This window comes from Sardina pilchardus, chromosome 21 (assembly GCF_963854185.1).
Source record: "Sardina pilchardus chromosome 21, fSarPil1.1, whole genome shotgun sequence".
NCBI lineage: Eukaryota > Metazoa > Chordata > Actinopteri > Clupeiformes > Clupeidae > Sardina > Sardina pilchardus.
The window spans coordinates 597,501-610,000 of record NC_085014.1 but is presented as its reverse complement, the minus strand read 5'-3'; the positions used below and the strand labels follow the sequence as shown (position 1 = coordinate 610,000).

General features: G+C 47.2%; 1 protein-coding gene across 1 annotated transcript in view; it reads left to right on the top strand.

Moving 5' to 3' along the window:
• Positions 1-12,500, top strand: part of mrvi1 (murine retrovirus integration site 1 homolog) — a 50,855-nt gene that overhangs the window by 2,746 nt on the left and 35,609 nt on the right. The window contains exon 2 of the mRNA XM_062525411.1: positions 5,586-5,655. The gene's annotated coding sequence lies outside the window, so the exon portion shown is untranslated. The remainder of the gene's footprint in view (positions 1-5,585; positions 5,656-12,500) is intronic.

Sequence of the window (12,500 nt, the reverse complement as noted above, 5' to 3'; positions counted from 1 at the left end):
ACCAGAACCGGAACAGTTCAGAGTGAAGGTGAGGAGAACCGGAACAGTTCAGAGTGAAGGTGAGGAGAACCAGAACCAGAACAGTTCAGAGTGAAGGTGAGGAGAACCGGAACCAGAACAGTTCAGAGTGAAGGTGAGGAGAACCGGAACAGTTCAGAGTGAAGGTGAGGAGAACCAGAACCAGAACAGTTCAGAGTGAAGGTGAGGAGAACTAGAACAGTTCAGAGTGAAGGTGAGGAGAACCAGAACCAGAACAGTTCAGAGTGAAGGTGAGGAGAACCAGAACCAGAACAGTTCAGAGTGAAGGTGAGGAGAACCGGAACAGTTCAGAGTGAAGGTGAGGAGAACTAGAACAGTTCAGAGTGAAGGTGAGGAGAACCGGAACCAGAACAGTTCAGAGTGAAGGTGAGGAGAACCAGAACAGTTCAGAGTGAAGGTGAGGAGAACCAGAACCAGAACAGTTCAGAGTGAAGGTGAGGAGAACCGGAACCAGAACAGTTCAGAGTGAAGGTGAGGAGAACCGGAACCAGAACAGTTCAGAGTGAAGGTGAGGAGAACCGGAACCAGAACAGTTCAGAGTGAAGGTGAGGAGAACCGGAACAGGAACAGTTCAGAGTGAAGGTGAGGAGAACCAGAACCAGAACAGTTCAGAGTGAAGGTGAGGAGAACCAGAACAGTTCAGAGTGAAGGTGAGGAGAACCAGAACAGTTCAGAGTGAAGGTGAGGAGAACTAGAACAGTTCAGAGTGAAGGTGAGGAGAACCAGAACCAGAACAGTTCAGAGTGAAGGTTCAGCAGATCTAGGTCCTCTACTTGCTGCCAGAACCTTTGGCTCCGATCAGAAACGGCCATCATCTAGTGCTGGCACGCTATTGGCCGGTGACGTGACGATAATGAAACTTAAGCAGCAACGAAACGAAAGCAGCAGCCGCTGTCACTTCTGTTTTGGAAGATTTTAAAGGCAAGTTTTCTTTGAAAGCAGAACAAAAACTTGCCCTGGAACAGTTCATACAGCAGAAGGACGTGTTTGTGATTCTACCGACCGGCTTTGGTAGGCTAAAAGTTTAATTACTAACTAGCCCCGCTCGTGGCAATTGCGTACGGAGTCATTTGAACGATGCCCATTGATCACGCCTCTTGTGCAGTAGAAATAAAGCGCAGCCTCCCCAGACTAATGTTCAATCTTAAAAGATTGAGCTTAGTATGGTGAAAACAAGACTACATATAGGTAACGTTAGCGCCTAAATTAGATCATTGGATATATTTGATTTCGGCCTAATACTTGTAAATGAATTGATATACTTTACACTTCTGTATAGACTGTGGCTGAATCACACATTTCAGCCACATTTCATCACTGAAACAGGAGCTGCACGATTGCTGTAGCTTTTATTTACTTTAATTTCTGCGTCATATCACGCCAGTTAAAGAGCAATCAATGGCAGGGGATGGAGCATATCACGCCAGTTAAAGAGCAATCAATGGCAGGGGATGGAACATATCACGCCAGTTAAAGAGCAATCAATGGCAGGGGATGGAGCATATCACGCCAGTTAAAGAGCAGTCAATGGCAGGGGATGGGGCATATCACGCCAGTTAAAGAGCAGTCAATGGCAGGGGATGGGGCATATCACGCCAGTTAAAGAGCAGTCAATGGCAGGGGATGGGGCATATCACGCCAGTTAAAGAGCAGTCAATGGCAGTGGATGGGGCATATCACGCCAGTTAAAGAGCAGTCAATGGCAGGGGATGGGGCATATCACGCCAGTTAAAGAGCAGTCAATGGCAGGGGATGGGGCATATCACGCCAGTTAAAGAGCAGTCAATGGCAGGGGATGGGGCATATCACGCCAGTTAAAGAGCAGTCAATGGCAGGGGATGGAGCATATCACGCCAGTTAAAGAGCAGTCAATGGCAGGGGATGGGGCATATCACGCCAGTTAAAGAGCAGTCAATGGCAGGGGATGGGGCATATCACGCCAGTTAAAGAGCAGTCAATGGCAGTGGATGGGGCATATCACGCCAGTTAAAGAGCAGTCAATGGCAGGGGATGGGGCATATCACGCCAGTTAAAGAGCAGTCAATGGCAGGGGATGGGGCATATCACGCCAGTTAAAGAGCAGTCAATGGCAGGGGATGGGGCATATCACGCCAGTTAAAGAGCAGTCAATGGCAGGGGATGGAGCATATCACGCCAGTTAAAGAGCAGTCAATGGCAGGGGATGGGGCATATCACGCCAGTTAAAGAGCAGTCAATGGCAGGGGATGGAGCATATCACGCCAGTTAAGGAGCAGTCAATGGCAGTGGATGGGGCATATCACGCCAGTTAAGGAGCAGTCAATGGCAGGGGATGGAGCATATGAGCTGACAGATCTATAATGCTCGCTTGTAGCTCTTGGAAGCTTGTAGCTCAACTACTGTCTGCCTGCAGATTTCGAGGGGCCAGAATCCTGACTGCTGTCTTGCATTCACTGCCACTGAGCAGAGTTAGCAGCCAGGACATGGAGTGCGTGAGCAACGGAGGAGGGCGAGGGGCGATCACACACACAGCACAGCCGAGCTCACTCTCAGGACAGTACAAAGGGACGCTAGGCTACATCCATCACATTAGTCTCCAAAGCTCTCCAAGGACGCCAGAAAAGTAGCTAGATTTGGCGCTAGTCACTTTTTCAAAAAAAGTGGCTGGGAGGTTTGAAATCTGGTCGGCAACAGTGCTCGTCCGTTGGAACATGTTCCATTTTGTTACACTTTATGAAGAGATGGAGGAGGGGGGCCTCGCTCTACCTGCACCACCAGGTGTCTGTAGAGCAGCGTGATGCGCTCGATAATTTGGGGGCTACCTCCAGAGTAATGACACCGCCAATACGGACACCTCCGTTAGCACTATTGACTATTAATGTTCAGAGGCCCCTCATTGGTCGAGGCCCTTGGGTTGAAGCCCAGGTAAGCCTGTGCATTAAGTCGCCCGTGTATGTGTGTGTGTGTGTGTGTGTGTGTGTGTGTGTGTGTTACACCTCTCTGCACCCCCACTGGCCCTGCAGTGACAGTGCAGCAGTCTTTGGGTGGTGAGTGGGCAGATCAGCCTGATTGAGTACACCTGAAGGAGTGCATAAGAAGCTCCAGAGTTGGCCTTCAGGGCCTGCCATTTTTGTCCACACCAGAGCAAGCCATACTCTTGGGTGGGTGTGTCTTTTTTCATATTAAACCCCTAGATTTTAGTATGTATGTATATTTATTGCAATAGAATACTATATTTTTGATAAACTTTGATGTCCGTCTCCATATATTATGTTGCGGCTTCTGAGCTGGCTGCAACAGTGTGTGTGTGTGTGTGTGTGTGTGTGTGTGGGTGTGGTGTGATAATATAGAGTATGGTTTGGAGTCACTGGGGTGTATTGGGCAACCCACTGTGGAGTGTATTGGGGAGCCCAGTGAAGAGTATTGGGGAGCCCAGTGGAGTGTATTGGGGAGCCCAGTGGAGTGTATTGGGGAGCCCAGTGGAGTGTATTGGGGAGCCCAGTGGAGTGTATTGGGGAGCCCAGTGGAGTGTATTGGGGAGCCCAGTGGAGAGTGTGGACGTTAATTAAGCTGATGAGGACTACTTTGATTTTATTTCCATTGAAATTATATTATATGTGGAGTGTGTGTGATTATTATGTGTTTATGTTCATGGTATTGTAAATAGTGTGTGTGTGTGTGTGTGTGTGTGTGTGTGTGTGTGTGTGTGTGTGTGTGTGTGTGTGTGTGTGTGTGTGTGTGTGTGTGTGTGTGTGTGTGTGTGTGTGTGTGTGTGTGTGTGTGCGTGCGTGCGTGTGTGTGTGTTTGTGTGTGTGTGTGTGAATTCTGTGGGTGTTTGTGTGTGTGTGTGTGTGTCTGCCAAAATCTGGTATTCGAAAAAATGCCCAGATCCGTTCATTGGGTGCCACGGATGTCTATCAAATGCGTCTGTGCATAGCTCATCGTCTTGCTTTCCCCCCTGTTCTGTGATTGGTCCCCTATCTGAGGCAAAAATTAGGGCGGTAGTTTCCAGGCTGCCTTAGCAGCGTGAATCAAATTGCGCGCAAGACAGCATGGGAACACCCAGGCAAGAAAGGGGCTGTAATCAGCAGTGACATTATTGGTGAATTCTCAACAACTCACAAATCACAGCCAACAGAATGCAGATTTTAAATGCAGTTGTTTACTCAATTCTAAAGACAACACACCTCACTCTCTGATTAACCCTGTTGGCATCAGTGCAGCCATTGGTTGTGTTGAATGCACTGCTCTATAAGCTGCCGTGATTGGATGAGCTAAGCTATTGTGGTTGGATAAGATGTTGATTGGATACGCTATTGGTTGGATAAGCTATTGTGATTGGATAAACTATTGATTGGAAAAGCTATTGTGATTGGATAAGCTATTGGTTGGATAAGCTATTGATTGGAAAAGCTATTGTGATTGGATAAGCTATTTATTGGAAAAGCTATTGGTTGGATAAGCCATTGATTGGAAAAGCTATTGGTTGGATAAGCTATTGGTTGGATAAGCTATTGATTGGAAAATTCTGATCCTGAGATTTTGTTGATTTGATTTTGAAATGAGTGTCAATGGGCTCTCCTGGGCAGATGCAGAACAAAATGAAATCTGCTGTTTGTTGTTCTGTAATGGGTGTGTTGTTTTCACGCTACTCTGCAGGTGTTCCTCTCGGTCCAATACTACCACTGCTGTGGTCTGTGTGTGTGTGTGTGTGTGTGTGTGTGTACTACCACTGCTGTGGTGTGTGTGTGTGTGTGTGTGTGTGTGTGTGTGTGTGTGTGTGTGTGTGTGTGTGTGTGTGTGTGTGTGTGTGTGTGCTACCACTGCTGTGTTCTGAGTGTGTGTGTGTGTGTGTGTACTACCACTGCTGTGTTCTGAGTGTGTGTGTGTGTGTGTGTGTGTACTCTCCCTACCTACTGACCACTGCACTCATCAACACACTCCCTACCTACTGACCACTGCACTCATCAACACACTCCCTACCTACTGACCACTGCACTCATCAACACACTCCCTACCTACTGACCACTGCACTCCCCACCTACTGACCACTGCACTCATCAACACACTCCCTACCTACTGACCACTGCACTCATCAACACACTCCCTACCTACTGACCACTGCACTCATCAACACACTCCCTACCTACTGACCACTGCACTCATCAACACACTCCCTACCTACTGACCACTGCACTCATCAACACACTCCCTACCTACTGACCACTGCACTCATCAACACACTCCCTACCTACTGACCACTGCACTCCCTACCTACTGACCACTGCACTCATCAACACACTCCCTACCTACTGACCACTGCACTCATCAACACACTCCCTACCTACTGACCACTGCACTCATCAACACACTTATTCCTACTGCACTCTGCCTTCTCCTGGAACTGTTGTGAGAATTGCTTTAAAAACATAGAAGGTTTACCATGTTGTAAGCGCTTTGACTAAAAAGCATCCTCCAAATGTAATGTAATAATGTAATGTAATGTGTGTGTGTGTGTGTGTGTGTGTGTGTGTGTGTGTGTGTGTGTGTGTGTTGGTCTGTTGCAGCAGACAGGTGGCACACACACCTGCCCTTCTGTCCCATTGACTGGTGCAGCACAGCCAGCAGCTGAGAGAGGTGAGTGTGTCCTTTACACTCCTCACACACACACGCACGCACGCACGCACGCACGCACGCACGTGTAGCAGTCATAATTTAGCATTAATAAATGTTGTCTAATTTGTGAACTTCCCCTTCTGTTTTTCTTATAATTTGTGTTAAATAAATATGGTTCCGCTAATAGTTGCTAAATTTGTTTCCGATGGGGCATTAATTTATGTTGCACACCTGTAGACTTTCTCGTGCTTGGAAGTCTGGAAAGGGGTAAGCTGGTTTTATCAATCCTGCGAGAGTAAATGGTCTTAACTTTGTTTATTTCTTATTTTTTTCAAGATGTTGTCATTATTATTTGATGTAAAGATATTTTACGACATCCCATTTATTTATTTTGAGATCGTTTATGCAAATGGGTGTAGTTATATCGTGTGAATGGGTCAAGTGTTAATGGGTGCTTTATCGTCAGGATGCCAGCTATCCCTGCTCAACTGCGTGTGTGTGTGCGACTGATGCCCTGTCTGTTGTCTTCCAGGTATGTTTGCCTTAAAAAAGATTTGTCATGTATCTTATTACTGGTTTATTTCATGTCTTTTGTTTATAAGTTGTATATTACTATACGATCACGTTTATTTCACACGGGAGATTATTGACTAGCTAATATAGATTACTGAACAGTATGTAGCATGCTTTAGCTTACTGTATGCATGTATTTTTATTCTCTCGTGCTTGGAAGTCTGGAAAGGGGATGCCAGCTATCCCTGCTCAACTGCGTGTGTGTGTGCGACTGATGCCCTGTCTGTTGTCTTCCAGACAGGAATAAAGTGCTGACAAATCTACTCTGCGCCTGTCCTGCATTACTTCTTGCCATATAAAGACTATTATTTCATAAATCATGTAACTGACTGATTAGAGTCGGTTACATAAACTGGTGCCGTGACCTTTCAAGGATTCAACTGGTCAGCCAACGCCGATCGCCGGGGTCAAGCTGTCTGCGCGGTGAAGGTATTGTGTCCGAAGATCAGTGATACTTCATCGTCCACACCAACTGTAACTGTTTTGGGTTTAGATACTGAGGAAAACTCATTGTGTAATTTCATTTTATTTTATTTGTTTTTTTTAAGAAGGTAAAAGTCAACAACACAAAAACATTTTTACTTTTCAGTTCATATTTAGGTAATATTTTGTTGTTCAGTTTACATCATGGCTAGTGGTATGTCTGGACAGGATTATTTTGATTATGCAACACCATTTGCTGGGAGAGGTAGGGGCAGAGGCCTATACACAAACACTGGAGATGAGGTTAAAAAGTTATGTTTTACAGACACTTTGGGGGAGGGGGGTCGCATGGCTACGCACACTTTAGGATCCACATCTTTCACACTGACGCCGCCTCCACTTATCAGTGTTAGTGGTAGGGATACACAGGTGAAGGTAGGCCATGTAGTCACATCCCCTGTAGGGCCTAAATCTTCCACGCCCATTGTACCTACCAACAACAATGACCCCACAGCTGAGCTCCGTGACCTAATTACTGTTTTGGGAAATCAAATAGGGGATTCAATAGCCAGTCGGTTGTTTGCCACTCCTCAGCCTGTTCCGTCTTCTAGTGACTCAGTGTCCCCACTGTTAGGAGACAGACATGATCTTACCAGTAACACACTTGATCTCACCAGAGTTAATGTGATTGTCAAGCCGGATGTCCGTGAGCCCGCTGTGTTCAGAGGTGAGGGATCTGACAAGTGCACGGTGCAAGAATGGATAGAGCTGATGGAAGTGTATCTGAAAAGAAAGAAGTGTCCAGCTTCAGAACAAGCTGAGGAGATTTTGAGCCATTTAATGGGTAGGGCAAAGAAGATTGTGAAAGTGGGGTTGAAGAGTAGCTCCACCCTCAATCAGACAGTCCAGCCAGAAGTGATTTATGATATCCTGAGGCAGTATTTCAGTGAAAGTCCTGTATCATGCTTACCGTTAGCTGATTTCTATGCTACTCAGCCCAGTGTGGGTGAGAGTCCAGTGGACTATTGGGTGCGATTGAACACAGCGGCTGAGCAGGCCGATCGTCATCTGAAAAAGCAGGGTAGGAATTTAGAGAACATGAGTGCAGAGATTTCGATGATGTTCATAAGGAACTGCAATGACTCTGAGTTGTCTAGTGTGTTCAAGAGCAAGCCGATGAGCAAATGGCTCTCCACAGAAGTGCAGGAAGCTATTGATGAGCACCAAAGGGAGCATTTGTCTAAGAAGAAGTCAGGAAATGTTGGGAAAGTCAAAACAATCCAGGTAGCCACAGCTGCTACTCACTCTATGGCAGATGTTAAGGAGGAAGTGTCTGCAAATGCGCCAAATCCAGTTTGCCCTCCCAGGTCTGGTGAGTCTGCGGGTATGGAAGGGGGTGCATTTGAGCGTGTCCTTTGTATGCTGGAGAGGGTGTTGGAGAAGACCAATCAGACTAGCTCACCTGGTGTTCCACAGTCAGCGCCCTGGGTTCGTGTCGCACCCTGCCGTGTCTGTGGCGACAAGACACATTCCACAAGATCCCACTGTATGAGAGAAAGGAGGTGCCTTGCATGCTGTGAGGTTGGACATCAGAGGAGAGAATGCACTGTACGCCGTGCTGCTCAGCCGAACCCCACTGCACACGTTCAGGGAAACTGAGTTACCCACATGTGGGAGGGGACAATGTGGGTGCATTTAGTCAGTCCCTCAGCTTAGAAGATGACATGTTATCCGTGTATGAAGATAGTTGCAAGTCTGCTCTTAGTGGAAGTGTGATTGTATGTCAGAATGTGCACAAGTTAGGAAAATCTGATAGTCTCTTTTATACTGATGCAGTTGTGAAGAATCAAGTTTCATTGAAAGCATTAATAGACAGTGGCTCCATGGCCTGTACAATGAACGAAAATGCTGAACAAAAATTACAGGATGTTGGTCTGTGTCCAGACAGCAGTTATTCAAACACTGATATTGTACTGGTAGGATGTGGCGGAGTGCAAGTTAAACCTAAATGTGTTTATCAGTTGGAGATGAAAGTCTATGGCCAAGAAATGAGCGTACCCACATTAGTTGTGCCGGGCCAGTGTGATCAACTAATTCTGGGCTCAAATGTGATAAAACATCTGATACACCAACTCAAACAGAGTCCCAGTTACTGGCGTGTGATGAGCGAGCCTGAAACAACGGATGACATGGCAGTTGAACATTTTCTGAATATGCTGTCTGGAGTCAATAGGTGGAAGGGTAGTGTTATTCCTGACATTATAGGAACGGCTAAATTGGCTCAGGCTGTGACGTTGCTGCCACGTCATGAACATCTTGTGTGGGGTAGGCTTCCAGTGAACACACCTGTCTCTGAGGGTAGCGCTGTGATAATCGACGCTCCGCGTTCTCAGTGTCACAAAAAGAGTATTATGGTTGGGAGAGCCGTGGCCACGATGTCTGGAGACAGATGGGTGCCGGTCAAGATCATCAATCCCAGTGACAAGCATGTAACGCTGAGGCGGAATGCCAAAATAGCAGATGTGTTTCCGTGTGTAGCGTTGGAAGACTTGGATGTGGGCGTGTCTCATTCTTCTCAAAAAGATCTCCATGTGCACAGCCAGAGCGTACGTGATGCTGACACTGGTAGTCATTGCTCGTCTCTGTCTACCATCAACTTCAGTGATGCTCTGCAGAAACTCGGATTGAGTGACATTGACATAGATTCATGTGATGTGTCTCGTTACTGGAAACAGCAGTTATTCGACCTGATACAGAAGTATGAGAAGGTGTTTTCAAGAGATAAGTTAGACTGTGGTGAAGCCACTGGCTTTGTTCATCGAATTCACCTCACAGATACCCGCCCGTTCAGACTTCCATACCGGCGTGTTCCACCAGGCCATTACCAGAAGTTGAGACAAGTGTTGTCTGAGATGGAGGAGAAAGAAATCATCCGTAAATCTTCTAGTGAGTGGGCGTCACCCCTGGTACTCGTGTGGAAGAAGAACGGTGATTTGAGAGTCTGTGTGGACTATCGTTGGTTGAACTCCAGGACCGTCAAAGATGCCCATCCGTTGCCTCATCAGGCGGATTGTCTGGCCGCTCTGGGTGGCAGCGCGTTCTTCAGCACCATGGACCTAACATCAGGGTATTATAACCTCCCCATGTGCGAAGAAGACAAGAAGTTGACTGCTTTTACCACCCCTATGGGATTGCATGAGTTCAATCGAATGCCGCAAGGTCTATGTAATGCTCCAGCGAGCTTCATGCGTCTTATGACAAACATCTTTGGCGACCAGAATTTTCTTACGCTGCTGTGTTACCTAGATGACTTGTTGGTATTTGCGCCCAATGAAGGGGAAGCGATGAAGCGTCTAGAAACAGTGTTCGGCAGACTGAGTGCACATGGATTGAAGTTGGCGCCTAAAAAGTGTCATTTCCTTCAGCGAAGTGTAAAGTTCCTCGGCCATGTTGTTGATGAGAGTGGGGTGTCAACCGACCAAGAGAAGGTGCAAGCAATTGCTGCCATGACTGAAGAAGCGTTGATGGGGGATGATGGTGTTACTCCTTCCCAAAAGAAGATAAAATCATTCTTAGGCATGGTGATGTACTACCAGCGCTTCATTCAGAATTGTTCTGGAATTGCTAAGCCTCTCTTTGCTCTGACATCGGCACCGAGGAGGACCAGTGGACCGAAAAGAGGTGTTGCTACGTTTAAGAAACTCAAGCCTAGTGATTGGACGAGTGCACACAGAGAATCGTTTGAGCAACTCAAATCTGCCCTACTGAAGTCAGTGGTCTTGGCTCATCCAGACTTCAGTCGGCCGTTTATTCTATCGACTGATGCCTCACTAGATGGGTTGGGTGCAGTCATCTCACAAGTTCCAGAGGGAGAGAGCAAGGCCCGTCCCATTGCTTTTGCTAGTAAATCCCTGTCGCATGCCCAGACTAAATACCCTGCACATCGGCTGGAGTTTCTGGCTCTGAAGTGGGCAGTCTGCGACAAATTCAGCCATTGGCTGAAAGGCCATCTTTTTACTGTCTGGACGGATAATAATCCATTAACGTACATTCTTACCAAACCGAAGTTGGACGCGTGCGAGCAGAGATGGGTGGCGAAGTTAGCGCCGTACAACTTCAGTATCAAATACATCCCTGGCAGTAAGAACATTGTCGCAGACGCCCTCAGCAGACAGCCCTTTGTCCAGAGTCGTGTTAGCAGGAGGCTGGTGTCCGAGCCGTATGGAGCCCTGCTTGAGGAGGCGCAACAAATAAAAGACAACACCATACAGGATGTCTTCAGGCTGAGTGCCAACCAGCAGGAAGTTGGGTGTCTCACACACACCACTGGTTTGGAGCATCACTCACTCGACAATGATGAGGTCACCGCTGTATTGGAGGGTCATGTTGAGTGGGAGATGGGCCCGAACAACAGAGTCATCTCTTGGCTTGCCCATGATGTTCAGCAGTTTGCTTCAATTGGTCAGAATCCTTTACCTGTGTTTTCTCTTGAGGAGCTTCAAGACAAACAGCAACAGGACAGTACACTGTCTAGAGTCTTGTTGTATGTGGTCCGTGGTAGGAGGCCAACGAGAAGGGAAAGGGCTAAGGAGACGGGCAGAGTTTTGAAAACGCTGAAGCAATGGGACAAGCTTAAGATGTTAGATGGGCTACTCTATAGGGTGAGCAAAGACCCACTGACTGGAAAGAAAAGGTTCCAGTATGTTATTGCAAGTTCATTAGCTAAGCAAGCACTGCAAGGAATCCATGATGAAGCCGGCCATCAGGGACAGTACAGAACGTTGTACCTGGCGAGACAGAGGTTCTTTTGGGCCAATATGGAACAGGACGTTCGAGAGTATGTGAAAACCTGCAAGCGATGTGTGGTCAGTAAGACTCCTGAACCAGAAGGGAGAGCTCCTCTCGAGAGCATTAAAACTACAAGTCCGCTCGAACTGGTTTGCATTGACTTTTGGTCTGCGGAGGACACCAACGGGAAGAGTGTGGATGTTTTAGTGGTCACTGACCATTTTACTAAGATGGCCCATGCTTACCCTTGCCGTGATCAATCTGCAAAGCAAGTTGCACGCCAGTTGTGGGACAAGTATTTTTGTGTGTATGGGTTCCCTGAAAGAATTCACTCGGACCAAGGTGCTAATTTTGAAAGCGAACTGATTCGAGAGCTGTTACAAGTTGCTGGAGTACGGAAGTCAAGAACCACGGCGTATCATCCCATGGGGAACGGGAACGTTGAACGGTTCAATCGAACCTTGGGCAGTATGATCAGAACCCTCCCTCCAAGAGCTAAGCAGAAATGGCCGCAGATGTTACAGACCCTGGCATTTGCATACAATTGCACTGCACATGAGTCAACGGGGTACGCACCCTTTTATTTAATGTATGGAAGAGTACCGCGTCTGCCTGTTGACGTTATGTTTCAGAGTGCTGGAAGGGACTGTGACATTGCAGACTATGACCAGTATGTTACTAAGATGAGGCAAGATCTAAAGGAGGCTTTGGCTACTGCTCAATCCAACGCTCTCATCAGCCAGGAACAACAAGCAGACTTGTACAACCGAAAGATGAAGGGGAATGTCATTGTTGAAGGTGATCAGGTCTTGATGGCGAACAAGGGTGAGCGTGGACGTAGAAAGTTGGCCGACAGGTGGGGGTCTACCCCATATATCGTCATCTCTGCTGATCCCAGGTGCCATACTTACCGGATCAAGAACACAAGCAACGGACAGGAGAGGGTTGTTCATCGCAACCTCCTTCTTTTGGCTAACTTCCTGCCGATTGAGATGGACAATGGGGAGGATGAAGCAACTCTCAGTGAGTCATGTGAGTCAAGGAATGACCAGGAAGACTTACCTTCGGAGGATTCTCATGTT